A 14,403-nucleotide genomic window follows, 5' to 3' on the forward strand; every position below is an offset into this window, starting at 1 on the left:
ATGTATTTGAGGTTATTTATGGGTTTGGGAATGACTGTCAATGTTTGTAATCAAAAGTTTTTGTTTTTTATATCCTAACAGACAACAGTATAATACGTATTTGCATTACTCTGTGTTGTGAAAATTTTATTTATTCCTTTTGGAAGATGTTTTAGTCAGAAGAGTTTCAAAGACAGTTTGTTCTGTTCACTTGGCTTTAGTTGGACCTGGTCTGTGATCAGCCTGGTATTCTGTATAATATGTTGACATGTTTTAAAATCTTGCTCTATGTCCCACTTTTTAACTTTATGCCTCTGTTCTGTCAGATAGCCATGCGTTGTCAGATCGTCATACGCGTATGACAAACTGATGGCTATATCTGTCAGATCAGCATACGTTGTCAGATAGTCATACGCTTAGCTCAGACATGTATACGTTGTCATTACCATATGATTTTATTTAATCAGCAACATAGAATCATGACGTAGATCATCATACACTTTGTTATTAACAGTTATATGGCATCCTGACTTAGCGGTTAAGTAGGTTAATGAGTTTTACACGGGCCTGTGTTGTAATTGACTGCAGCTGCAGCCAGACCTGCTTTAAATACACTTTGAAACCATGACAACGCATGTATATTTATCTAGTTATCATATTATGTCATATTATAAACAATTTAATGACTTATTTTCGTCATAACTTGTTGCGTATGCTGAACTGACAACTCCACTGACGGTCGGACTTCTTAATGCGCATGCGCGGGCATGCGTACTGACTGCATGTGTGCTATCCTGACAGCGTATGGCTATCTGACAGAACAACGGCAATTTCACCATATTTTATATTTAATCATCTTTATTAAAACGGTGTTAGATCGTCATAAAGCTGCTAATGTAATAACACTTTATTAGCCACTGTATGACTTCCTGATGCATCCCTTAACCTGTCTGATTGCCATACACTTCATTAGCCACTGTATGACTTCCTGATGCATCCCTTAACCTGTCTGATTGCCATACACTTTATTAGCCACTGTATGACTTCCTGATGCATCCCTTAACCTGTCTGATTGCCATACACTTTATTAGCCACTGTATGACTTCCTGATGCATCTCTTAACCTGTCGGATTGCCATACACTTTGTTATTAGCCACTGTATGACTTCCTGATGCATCTCTTAACCTGTCGGATTGCCATACACTTTGTTATTAGCCACTGTATGACTTCCTGATGCATCTCTTAACCTGTCGGATTGCCATACACTTTATTAGCCACTGTATGACTTCCTGATTAATACCAATGACATCAGTTGTATGATGTACTATATTTAATGTAGAACATTTTACTTCTGTATTTTTAATAATCCACACTGTCACTGGTGGGGTAAAACTGTTTAATTTAAGTTACACTTTTTACATTTGAACATGTCACCCATGTCTGTGGCACATTCTTTGTGTGCCCACCTTGAGCAGCAGTCACACTGTATCTGTGAAGTGGACAGAAAAAGAAAACAGTTATGAGTTAGCAAGTGTAATGTGTTTGAAGCGTTAAGTTGTACAGTTTAGTTGTTTACCATGTCAATGATGTTCTCTGAAGCATTACAGTGAAGCATATTGCATTCCACACAGTACTCTTCCACCTTGTCTGGGAACAAATAAAGGCATTTAGAGTGTACTTTACCAAAAATAGTCAAGTACTACCTCTTTATATTCTGTTGACAAGCCATCATGTTATACTAGTACATAACAGAAAATACTGCAATTTAGTATGTCATATATCTTTGGATTTTTTTTATGCTTTGGACTGTTCCGGTATAGCCTAAGGGAAAATTTGTTCCGTTTGGAATGAAAAATTCGGTGATATGCTCCTAAGCCATCTTGTGTTTTTGATTGTTAGAATATTAACAAAACAGATCAACAGGTTTCACACAGACTTCCACAGTTCCCTGAACAGTGGAACTGGTTCTTAATACCCAACATTAATAAAATTTCATGTGTTCTGACCAAAAACTTCTTAGAATCATAGCTGTCCAAAGCTATAAATCTCCGAACATTCAGCCAGTGGTAAATTTTTCGGCATACTTTCTTAAAGTTTGCCTCTGCCCTCTGTTGAGTGTCAATGGGTAGGAGCCTTCAGAAATAAAACTGAAGACTTCCCCCCATTTGCACTCCATGTTTGCTATAAATGACACAAGAAAACATGTAAATTGCATCAACAAGCATTTAAACAAGACAATTCATTAGACACTGCAAATTGTTCAAATATATAATAATACCCTGCTGCAGCTGCGTACACAACAAAACACACCTACTCCTGCTACTAAACACGCCAACTGGTGCTGCAATAATATGACATTTCTGTGAAATATCAGCTCTTAGGACAAGAAATACAAAATTAAAATAAATTAAAAAAAGTTTGTAGTGAAAGCTTCTTCATATCCATCCTTTTTTATTCCGATTTAATACAAAAAAACCTTGTAATCAACATATTTATGCATGTGCATCCAACAATGCAATTCTTGAAATACTGCAGAAAACACAACAGCGAGTTTAAATGCAATTGAGAGATCCCAATTTTTTATTGACAACACTGGTGGATGCCATGTCCTTCCTGGCAACGCCTGGTGAACACAGGGACTTCAAGTGACTCAAGAACATCTCCTGTCTTTTATTAATTGAGGCAAAAGTCACACTGACAGTGACTAATACATAACCCAGGTGGCTGTACTCGTGTATGTGATCTGTTAATCTGAAAAGCCTTCATGTTCCAAAAACAACCTCAATTTGCATAAACTAAATATGTGTAAATGTAAAGCACATATAAAAACAAAATTAACATGAACGCTTTTCATATACATTAATGAAGATAAGGATTTGTTTCAAAAGTGAAACACTGGTTTTGCCCCAGTTTCAGTGTGGGTAAAAATTGCGTTTTCATACGTCTGATTCATTTAATGTTGGTAACGGTGGATGCCAACATTAAGTTCATCTATGTAGATGTTAAAAAGGTGAGAGGACAGTATACTTCCCTGTCTTACTCCGGAACATGAAGGCTTTTCAGGTTAACATATCACATACACGACATGCTATCCAAGTTAGCAGACATGTTATCCAACCCAAAAATATCAAGGAACTGGGGGACGTGAATTTAAACAGGGCGTGTTTTGTAGTTTACTGCAGCTGCAGCAGCATTAAATTTAATTTATTTACTTACTTTTTATTGTGTCTCTTCTCGCGTATGAGCATTAAATTTAATTTATTTACTTACTTTTTATTGTGTCTCTTCTCGCGTATGACAAGCTGACGACTCCTCTCAATATCGCGGACCTCCTGCAGAATGCGCATGCGTGCGCATGCGCTCTTACCATATGTATGCTATTCTGACATGTATGGCTATCTGATAGAACACCTCCACAGAAGTCCAAATGTCTCTGCACAGCCCTGCCTACTGCTAATCTATAAGACAGAGGAAACATTGAATTTCCTGGTTACAGTCATAGATGTGTAACCGGTGTATATTATTAGTGTTCTTTACTGATAACCTAGTCATATACAGTCTGTTAATCTTGTTGTGTTCAGTTGTAGAAGGGAGTCAGACCACAGGAGTTGCTGGTTGATCTTTAATGCAGGTTGCTGGCAGAGTCCTGCACACATAAAAATAAAAATGCCTTTAACATGCAGCTCTTCCATTCACAGGAGTCAGAATTCCCCTAGCAGACAAACACATGGAGAAACCCTGTGACTAATAACAATATCTGCTCTAACATTTAAGAAAAATGTTTTTAACTTGTCAAAAAGAATACTCCTCTATATGTATTAAAATAAATAAACATTCATAGCTGCATGTACTTACAATTATTTTATATATGTCATAAAACGCAAGCTTACGCAAAAGCAAAGAAAATTTCGCACCTCTTCTCAGGCAGCCTAGCGCCAACTGAAGGTAGTACAGTGCTGATGTCATAAGACGGTCTCTTAAAGTGACAGTACAGGTACTAGTGCTTATTAAAATAAGTCAAATAAAATTCTTAAAATATAACAAAAAAAAAATAGGATTCTTCAGTGTTAATCAGGATTTAGTAAAATTTCAAACATTATAATAATAAAAAATAAAGGCATATTTTCTAAAGTTGTTACAGATGCATTTGTAAGAAGTCTGACCAGACAGAGGGAGGCCAGCGCACATGGCGGAGGAATACGCCTTCCCTGTTCTGGTGGAGTTGGAAGAAAGCAACACACCAAGGCTGAAAAATAAATTATAAATGAGTTACCTTTCCTGGCATGGAAAGTCCCGTGAAAAATACTGATTACCAATTAGAACTGGACCAGTTCTAACTGGTTGAACTGCTCGTTCAAATTAAGTCTCCAAAATAAATGAAGAAAACGTGTCGCTCTTAATGTTTTGACTCCTTCTGCGCCAATCCCGCAAAAGCTCCGCAGCTGCGTCAGTAAGAGCGCCTCCCGCCTCCCGTAGTTTCACCAGAAACAAAACCGAAAGAGTTCAGTCAGGTCAGAAAGGAGAGAGGCCAGCACCATGGCGGAGGAATACACCTTCCCTGTTCTGGTGGAGTTGGAAGAAAGCAACACACCGAGACTGAAAAATAAGTTGGTGAAATATTTTCAGAGTAAAAAGTCCAACGGAGGAGACTGCGAGGTGGACTATGAGTCCGGGAGCTCAACTGCGCTGCTGCGCTTCCGCAGAGAGGAGGGTGAGTCCCAGACTGTCAGATTTCTGATCAGTCCTGAGTAAAAACCTGCTGGATTTACCCCGTTTTCTCTCTCAGACCAGAAAAATGTCCTGGGCAAAGAGAAGCACCAGATCAGTTTGGATGAAGGAGTGCTAAAGATGACAGTCCGCCTTCCTTCAGACGGAAAACAGAAACAGGTGAGAGCTAAAAAGTGGAAGTTAATCTTCCTTACTTATTTGCATGCTACTGGAGGAATATCGCTTTGCTTATGATTATTGAAATAATTGTTGGCAAGTTTATCTAACCTGAATTTCGCATAAAAGACCTGGCAGCGTCAGAGAACAAACTCATAGTTTCTGTAAACATGTTTGTGACATATTTCTCTTTGTGGGTGTGATTTATTTTATGTTTATTAATCGGTAAGCTCATTTTATATTTACTTTTGTGACTTTGATTATCTGATCGAATCACATATAATTAAGCTGACCTGATTTGCCCCTGACCTTTGAACTCTTTCTTTGCTTTCTGTTTAAACTCCAAGCTCCTAATAAAGAAGATCTGGCCCTGCAGGGTTTTTATTGTTTACTGGAAATCATGAAAATGATCAGAATCCAAGAAGGTTCTGCCTGATTTCATTCATGCTGCTGTTCTTTCATTTTGTGTGTAAACGGATAAACTTCTCTTTTTATGACCTCGCTGAACTTTAACCCATTGACATTTCAGACACTAAATGTAAAATTCATCACTGTCCACAACAAAAATGTCTGAAATATTTGTAAAATTTGTTTTAAAAGGGAGGAATCATCTGATGAAGGCAACAAAAAGTGTAAGTATCCATGGAGGAAATATCTGTTCTTTGATGTGAAATTAATTAACAATAAATAATGATGGAATTAAGTTTATAATTTTAATATCTTCTGTACACTGAAAATGTTTCTTGGGATCTAATAAAAAGTCTACAAGCAAATAATAATAATACATAGAACTGTCTTTATTGCTGATTATTCTCTTTTAATAATGTAAAAGCTGTTTCACCCGCCCTTCCCTCCATGAACTAGCCAGGTTGAATATCCTCACAATCAAGTTTCACGGATCATTAAACAGCCACGTTTCCGACCCAGATATATTTTAATGACTTGCATGGAGTCCCAGGGTTGTTGTGTAAATAACTTTGGGTTAATACGTCCCATAAGTTTGCAAACCATGCACTAAGATTATTCTGCTACTATTGAAGAACTTGAGACTAGAGTGACACAATAATTGAATGTTTATACTTCTTTACGATTTTATAAGCTTCTTCACTCAGTAGGGGTCAGTACAGCTTACTTTTTGACTTTGGGTTTTATATTATTCAGTTGTGCAGTGAGCCAATGCTTTTATGCTTCAGCGAAGGCAGAAAATGAGTGCAACAGCTTGAGAAGAGAACTGTGTAAAACAGGAAACGTCATGTCACCAGACTGGCAATATTTCAGATACCTAAAACAAAAAACAATCAATAATTATCTATATCAACTGATATGAAACGCTTATATTATGTTAAATTTTTCAACCATATCATCCAGCCCAATTAAAACCTCAGCACACGTCATTGACTTGATGAACAATAATTGCTCTCAGTGTTTCAAATATAAAGCCTAATTGTGTTATTAATGACAAAAGAACCAAAGATAAAACAGAGAGAATTTTTGCCAAAAAGAATGTTATACTCCAGCTTTTTGACAGTTTTTCATGTTCGCATGTTTAATTATTTTATCAAATTGGCTAAAAACATAAAGCCTTGCTCGTAGCATACACGGAGGTTGTGGGCCATTGGAATAAAAGACCAAAGGTCCATTTATAGATCCAGACCAAATGCTGACTCAGATTTGGCTCGCAGCAAATAACTATTGCTGTGTGAGCAGTGATGCACATTGCACTGACTAACTGCGCCTAGAAGCTGCAACACCTAAAATATGTTTTCTTTTGGCTGAAAGATAACATTGTCTAACTCATGGGTGGGCAATCCCAGTCCTTGAGGGCCGGTGTCCTGCAACTCTTAGATGTCTCTGGTCCAGCACACTTCAATCAAATAGCTGAATCACCTCCAAAGTCAGTCAAGTTCTCCAGAGTCCTGCCAATGACCTCATTATTTATCTCAGGTGTGTTGAAGAAGAGACACATCTAAAAGTTGCAGGACGCCAGCCCTGAAGACCTGGAGTTACCACCGCTGGTCTAATGTGTTGAATTCAGGAATAGTATAATTTCAATAAAGTTCAGGGTTCACAGATGAATCCATGAAAAAGACTCTTTCATCTTTTATATTTCAATAATAGCGGACCATACAGGGATCGGCAAACGATCACCAATTCAACAAAGACGTTCAACTGAATGAAGCTGAAAAGTTTGCTGTTGTCACATTTAACCCTTTCATGCATAGTGGTCACTACAGTGGACAGCTATCTAAAAGCCATTTTCTTGTGCTTCCTGTGGATTTTTATGTTATAAATGCACACAGACCACTGAAGTGGACACTAATGCATCATAAAATATACCATCAACTACTGGCCATCAGCTGCAAATGCAAGAAATTATTTTTGTTAAATACAATATGGCCGACAGACAAAAAAGCATGAGAACCGACCCGGTCCCTCCTTCTACTGTAGACGACTCTTGCAAGTAAAAAAAATATTGTGACATCAGATAACCCCTAAGGAACAATACTACTGATGTATTTTTCAAATAACAACTTTGTATTTGGACAAAATTACAATTGATCACATAAAAATAAAAATAAAAAAATAAAAAATTTTTACAAAAAAATGTTCCTACCTTTTTTATGCCTTAAGAAAAGAATTTTAAAAAATGGAAAAAAAATTCTGACACAAAGGATCATAATTCATGCATCAGAGGGTTAAGAACCATCAAGGTAGTTCACCTGCCCTACTTTGTAATTACTGCAGTTTATTCTAGGGGTGCACTGATTGCAGTTTTCTGGCCGATTTCCGATCACCGATCTTTAAAAAGTCTGACCTGGCAATTCCAATTTTGGCCGGTACTGATTTTTTATTTTATTTTTTTTATAACCAACAAAAACATACCCTTGAACAATAGCTTTGAAGCAATATAAACTTGTTTTAACTGCTCTACCCATGAGGTAGAGCTCTGACATACAAATAAAGTCTAGACATGTTTTTCCAAACTTCTAAATAAACAAACTTAGACTACTAAATTTCAAACATTTCACAAAAAAAAAACTTGAACAACAGATCGCACTAGAGATACTGTATATTACATATTTCCACATGTGGAAATGTGTGAATCACGTGATTTTACCACGAAACGTTCCAAAATCACACAAAAACATGTGCTTTCACATGTGATACACATCTTTCACACATCATTCACATGTAAAACTTTGTGTGAACCACATGTGATTTTCATTGGATTTTTTGTAAGGGTGCTTATATTGGCACGCTAATAATTTGCAATGCCAAAAAAAGCATCTCAGGACGCGCCGTGGTGGCGTAGTGGTTAGCGCGACCCATATTTGGAGGCCTTCAGTCCTCGACGCGGCCGTCGCGGGTTCAACTCCCGGACCGACGACATTTGCCGCATGTCTCCCCCTCTCTCCTTCCCTGTTTCCTGTCAGCCTGCTGTCATATAAGGGACGATAGAGCCCACAAAAGACCCCCTGGAGGGGTAAAAAAAAAACAAAAACAAAAAGCATCCCACTGCTAACTTGAAGAAATAAAGAGTTCAGAGGGATTTCACCTTTTCTACGTAATGACACTTGTTCTCTGAGCTACCGCTATAAGTTTCATATCAACAGGACAGTAGACAGGGGATACAAATATTGGCAGGCTCAGAAATTAAAATGCATTCTCCCCCCACATTAATAGACTAGACCAGGGGTGGGCAACTCGAGGGCTGGTCTCCTGCAACTTCTAGATGTATCTCTACTTCAACACACCTAAGTCAAATAATGAGGTCATTAGCAGGACTCTGGAGAACTTGACTGAACTTAGGAGGTGATTCAACTATTGGATTCAAGTGTGTTGGATCAGGGAGACATCTAAGAGTTGCAGGACACCGGCCCTCGAGGACCAGGATTGCCCACCCCTGGACTAGACGGTTAAGGATGATATAAAATGTTCTACATAATGGGATTCTGTTTTGTAATGCTTTAAGCTATTATGGTGTTAAAAGAAAAATCGGGGAATTTCAAACCATCTGACCACATTTTCAACAGACACTGAAAAACGTTCGACTCATATGTCTCAATAAAGGTGTAAAAACTGTATTTATTTCAATTAATCTGGGAAATAAAACCCATCGTTTTAGGGCTTACATGGCTAAGAAACGTGATAATGTTAGGAGTATCTTTAAAAGTTTCCTCTTTGGTCATATTTCTCATCAATATAAGAGAGATTAGAGCGATGCGCGCTCCCACGACAGGGCATGCGTTTCTAGGCAAGCATGCGTTTCTCGGCATAACACCCCAATAAGTTACCTTTCCTGGCGTGGAAAGTCCCCAGTGAAAAACTGAAAGTAAACTGGGACTGGGTGTGGACCAGTTCTAACTGCCTGAACTGCTAGTTCGATTTAAAATAAACGAAGAAAACGTGTCGCTCTTCCTGTTGCGACTCCTTCTGCGCCAATCCCGTAAAGCTATGCAGCTGCATCTGGACCCCCGTGGTTTCTAAAGAAACAAAACCGAAAGAGTTCAGTCAGATCAGAAAGGAGAGAGGCCAGCACCATGGCAGAGGAATACACCTTCCCTGTTCTGGTGGAGTTGGAAGAAAGCAAACACACCGAGACTGAAAAATAAGTTGGTGAAATATTTTCAGAGTAAAAAAGTCCAACGGAGGAGACTGCGAGGTGGACTATGAGTCCGGGAGCTCAACTGCGCTGCTGCGCTTCCTCAGAGAGGAGGGTGAGTCCCAGACTGTCAGATTTCTGATCAGTCCTGAGTAAAAACCTGCTGGATTTACCCCGTTTTCTCTCTCAGACCAGAAAAATGTCCTGGGCAAAGAGTCGCACCAGATCAGTTTGGATGAAGGAGTGCTAAAGATGACAGTCCGCCTTCCTTCAGACGGAAAACAGAAACAGGTGAGAGCTAAAAAGTGGAAGTTAGTTAATAATCTGACTTGTAGACAAGTTTCTGTGCTATCATAGGAGTATTGTGTTGGAAAAATTATCTAAGTTCATTTACTTATGAGTTTATTTGAAAGGTTATGTTTTCATATTGTAACGATTCTCTGTTTTAGTTCTGCTGGGGTTCATATGGTTATTTGTATTTGTTATAAGTTGCAATGTGATCCTTTTTGTTATAAGTACTGTAATGGGCTTCCTGTCTGACTCTGCTGGCTCCCGCTCACATGTGATAGGTCTGTCATGTGGGTGGGGGATCGGTGGAGCGGCAGTACCAGGACCGGAAGTGGGGGAGGGTTCAGAGGGGAGTTAGCAGTGAAGCTATCAGTTGAGTGTGCTAGTTTGTTAGAGGTGTGATCTGCAGCCTCAGAAATAGCAGCTTGTACTTATTTCTAATAAACCTGTTGGCGGGACTATATCTGTGGTGTTGGCGTCATTAAAATATTATTATTCTGTGTGTTGTTTACTTGGCTCCTTTCTTTTGTGGTAAATGTTTTTTGGATGTTTGCTTGGGGGTTAGAAACGTTTACACATGTTTGTGTCATTAGCTGCCTGTGAAGCTGATTTATAGCAGCCTTGTGCCCTTGTAAGGGCATGCCCACAGAAGGTTCCAGAACATCCTGTGGTAAAGGTCTTTGATCAGTTGTTTGTGTGACTGTGTGAAAAAGCACAACCTCTTTCCTTGTAATCAAATTAAAAGGCAGTTTAAGACTGAGAGCCGGGCGGAGTTGGCCCCAGACAGTGTTTGACGGCGGTTCTCTGCGTCTTGCTCTGCTCCACCTTCTGCAGAAAAGCAATTTATGTCTCTGGTTGATTCCATGCAGGTTGAGAGCTAAAATAGACCCAACATATTGCTTTACTAATTATTATTGAAATAATTGTTAGCAAGTTTATCTAACCTGAATTTCGTACGAAAGACCTGGCAGCGTCAGGGAACAAACTCATAGTTTCTGGAAACATGTTGTGACATATTTCTCTTTGTGGTTATGATTTATTTATTTATTTATTTTTTGTCTGTCAGTCGGTAAGCTCATTTTATATTTACTTTTATGACTTTGATTATCTGATCCATTCATGTATAATGACGCTGACCTGATTTACCCCTGACCTTTGAACTCTTTCTTTGCTTTCTGTTTAAAACTCCAAGCTCCTAATAAAGAAGATCTGGCCCTGCAGGGTTTTTATTGTTTACTGGAAACCATGAAAATGATCAGAATTCAAGAAGGTTCTGCCTGATTTCATTCATGCTGCTGTTCTTTCATTTTGTGTAGGCGGATAAACTTCTCTGTTTATGACCTCGCTGAAGTTTAACCCATTGACATTTCAGACCCTAAATGTAACATTCATCATTATTGTCCAGCACATAAAAGTCTGAAATATTTGTAAAATTTATTTTAAACAGGGGGAATCATCTGATGAAGGCAACAAAAAGTGTAAGTATCCGTGGAGGAAATATCTGTTCTTTGATGTGAAATTAATTAACAATAAATAATGATGGAATTAACTTTATTATTTAGACATCTTCTGCATCTGTTCTTGAGATATAATTAAAAGTCTACAAACAAATAATATATAGAACTGTCTATTAATTATTATGCTTTAATTAAAATGCAAACAAACCTTTTTTATATGTGTACCTGCATGCAAGTACATGAAGCACGATGTACCGTAACTAAATCTAAGTGAGCGTGAAGCTGGATAAACATGTAACAGAGTAAACATGTGTATTAGTTATTAACATAAAACCTACTTTCTGGATGGACAGGAAATAATCACTGGTGATTTAAAGTACTTGCAGCTGTTCATACTGGGTGTTGTTTTCAGTTTGCCAGAAAGAGGCCGTTTGGTTTTTGATATTAAGGTTTGGAGGTGTAATTATGTTTTACTCCAAACAAACATTTTCCAGCTTGATCTTAAAACAGGACTCTCCACCCCACAAGTACTGAGATGCTTAACCCTACTGGGTATTACCCAGTTAATAGATTCATATTGAACCTATTAAACTGGTTATTTGGGGAAAACTCTGTGACATTCTAACAACAAACCAGAGTGTTTCTTTCCTTTCCATGAATTAGACGGACTGAATAGCCTCACAATCAACTCAGTTCCACAGATCAGTCTACAGCCACTTTTCCTCCATTACAACTGATCCATGTATGTTTTAGTGACTCATATGGAGTCCCAGGGGTGTTGTGCAAATAATCTAACACTTCCCATAAATTTGCAAACCAGTCACTAAGATTATTATACAACTATTTAAGAAGATTTAAACCACAATAACACAATACTTGAATGTCCGTCATTCTCTAAGAATGTATATGCTTCTTTAAATCAGTAAGGTTTTGCAAGGGTCAGTACAGCTTAATTCAGAAATGAGAAAGCAAACGATATTAATGCGTGTCCTTTGACTTTGGGCTTTACGTTATTGTTATGCAGAGAGACAGCAGTGTTAAGCTTTAATTAGAAATTTTTCAAAAATCCAATATATAGAAAAATGAAATGATCTCACCTAATTTTCATTAAATGAAATGATCTCATAACGCTCTCTGATTGCTGAGAAAATTATACCCGGGCTTTAAATAGCCTATAAATAAACATTTGTATTTTGTGATTCCATGAACCCATATGTCTTGTCTTCATGCTAAATTGATGTGTGTGAATCACAAAAAACAATCACCAAGAGTCATTACAATACCAAAATAATAATACAATAATACTTTTGATTGCAGCAGGTTTTTACTATATCATCTTTTATATTTCAATGACAGCGAATCATGCAGGGATTGACAAACGGTCAACAATTCAAGAACCTGTGGATGGTGGTGAGACAGGCCCAAAAGGCAAAGATGGTGATTCAGATGATGAGGAGCAGTGCTCCAAATCGGCTGTTTTAGGGAATATTCCAGATTCTGTAAACTCAGAATTCCTGGAATGCTGGTGGAGTCCATTTTGAGAGACATAAGCTCTCCGACTGCCTCCCAGGACTACAACCTGGAACTGATCCCTGACATCTCATCTGCTGTTGTCACTTTCCAGAGTGGAAAAGGTACCCACTTAGTTTATGAATGTAAAATGAACAACTTGAAACTTGGAACTTTTGCTTATTTTAGCTTGGAACTGTTTCACAGATACCACTGACTTCATAGAAAGATGTCCGCAAATCCGGATGTTTACAAAGAAGGAGTTATCAGTCCGACCCCTTGAGACCACAAAGAAGATTGTGGTTGACGGAGTTGCGGACTGCAGCGAAGACATCCTCTGCCTCTACTTTGAAGATCAAGGTGGAGAGGTGGAAGATGTTCAGCTGAATGAAGCTGAACAGTCTGCTGTTGTCACGTTTAAAAGCACCAAGGTAGTTCACTTGCCCCACATGGCTACATTCACACTGCAGGCCTTGATGTTCAATTCCAACTTTTTGTGAAATCTGATTTTCTTCTTTGCGTTAGGTCACATTTCCAGATGTATGCGACTTGTATGTGATTATCTGTGTGAACTGCAAACAAACTAAAATTGTCCCATATGCACTTTAGAGGGCGCAATAACGTCACACACAGTGAGCATGCTGCAATGTTAGCGAAAGTAAACATGGATGGCCAGCACATTAACAACTTAATCCACATGAGCATGCACCACAGTTGTTGTTTTTCTTCAGCCTTCCTCGTTTGAGGATGCAGAATGTTGATGGTTATCAAGTATCAATGAAGGAAGAATGCTACCTGGCTGTACACTCAGAATCACATTTGAAATATGTCACTACGTATCAGATTTAGGACCATATATCCGAAGTGTCCTGGGTCATTTGTAAAAAATCAGATCTGTGTTCAATCATGAAAAGATCGAACGGGTCACATAAGAGCAAACATTTTAATTTCGGTCACTTCAGGCTGCGGTGTGAACATTGCCTATTACAGTTTATCCTAACAACATGCTCTATGATTCACAAAATCGGCTGATACCAATAGTGAGTCAAGGAGTGTAACTTTATGTTTTAATCCACAGATTTTAAGAAAGTCTTGGGTAAGAAGCATGAGATAAAAAAGGAAGAAGTCAAAGTCTACCCGTTCTACAAATCGTTGGGAGTAGCACTTTATGGGAAAGATAAGCCGTCACCAAAGCTTCCTGCTGCCATCTCTGAGCCCATTGACAACGCTGTCCTCAGATACCTAGCTAACCACAAAGCAGATCTGGACACCGTTGGCCGTGACTTGGAAAAACATTTCTGCAACATAACTCTGGAGCAGTCTGCTGTCCGCCTCAGTGCCTCGCCCTCATTACTGAAGCAAAAAGATGCCAAAGTCATCATCAAAGAGTGGGCAAACACTGTGAAAGCAACCTTTTCTCAGGCTGTGTCAAAATTCAAAACCCTAAAGATCTCCCTGGAGTCAGATTTGTGGGAGGAATCTGAGCAGAAGATTAAAGAGAAACTGCAGAAGGAAGATGTGGTTGTAGTTTCTGATAAAACCAGTGGTGTCCTTTCAGTGGCCGGCCTTGAGAATGATGTCAACACACTCAAGAAGCCTATTTCAGACGTTCTTGACAGGATCAAGGAAAGAGTCGAAGGGAGAAATTAAGTAAAACTCAAGAGATCAATGTGTCACCATCGA

The 14,403-nt window shown here is 38.5% G+C and overlaps 1 protein-coding gene and 1 long non-coding RNA gene across 2 annotated transcripts in view; one reads left to right on the plus strand and one right to left on the minus strand.

The window, feature by feature from the left end:
* Window positions 1-1,361: 1,361 nt before the first annotated feature.
* On the minus strand, window positions 1,362-2,315 carry LOC116722762 (uncharacterized). The gene is made up of 2 exons (XR_004339833.1): window positions 1,556-2,315; window positions 1,362-1,468 (listed from the first exon to the last, which is right to left on the minus strand). It is a non-coding gene; the product is annotated as an uncharacterized LOC116722762 (long non-coding RNA).
* Window positions 2,316-9,494: 7,179 nt separating this feature from the next.
* LOC116722754 (protein mono-ADP-ribosyltransferase PARP14-like) overlaps window positions 9,495-14,403 on the plus strand; it is a 47,791-nt gene continuing 42,882 nt past the window's right edge. Inside the window, exon 1 of the mRNA XM_032567027.1 lies at window positions 9,495-9,581. The gene's annotated coding sequence lies outside the window, so the exon portion shown is untranslated. The remainder of the gene's footprint in view (window positions 9,582-14,403) is intronic.

The sequence above is a fragment of the Xiphophorus hellerii genome, chromosome 7 (genome assembly GCF_003331165.1).
Source record: "Xiphophorus hellerii strain 12219 chromosome 7, Xiphophorus_hellerii-4.1, whole genome shotgun sequence".
NCBI lineage: Eukaryota > Metazoa > Chordata > Actinopteri > Cyprinodontiformes > Poeciliidae > Xiphophorus > Xiphophorus hellerii.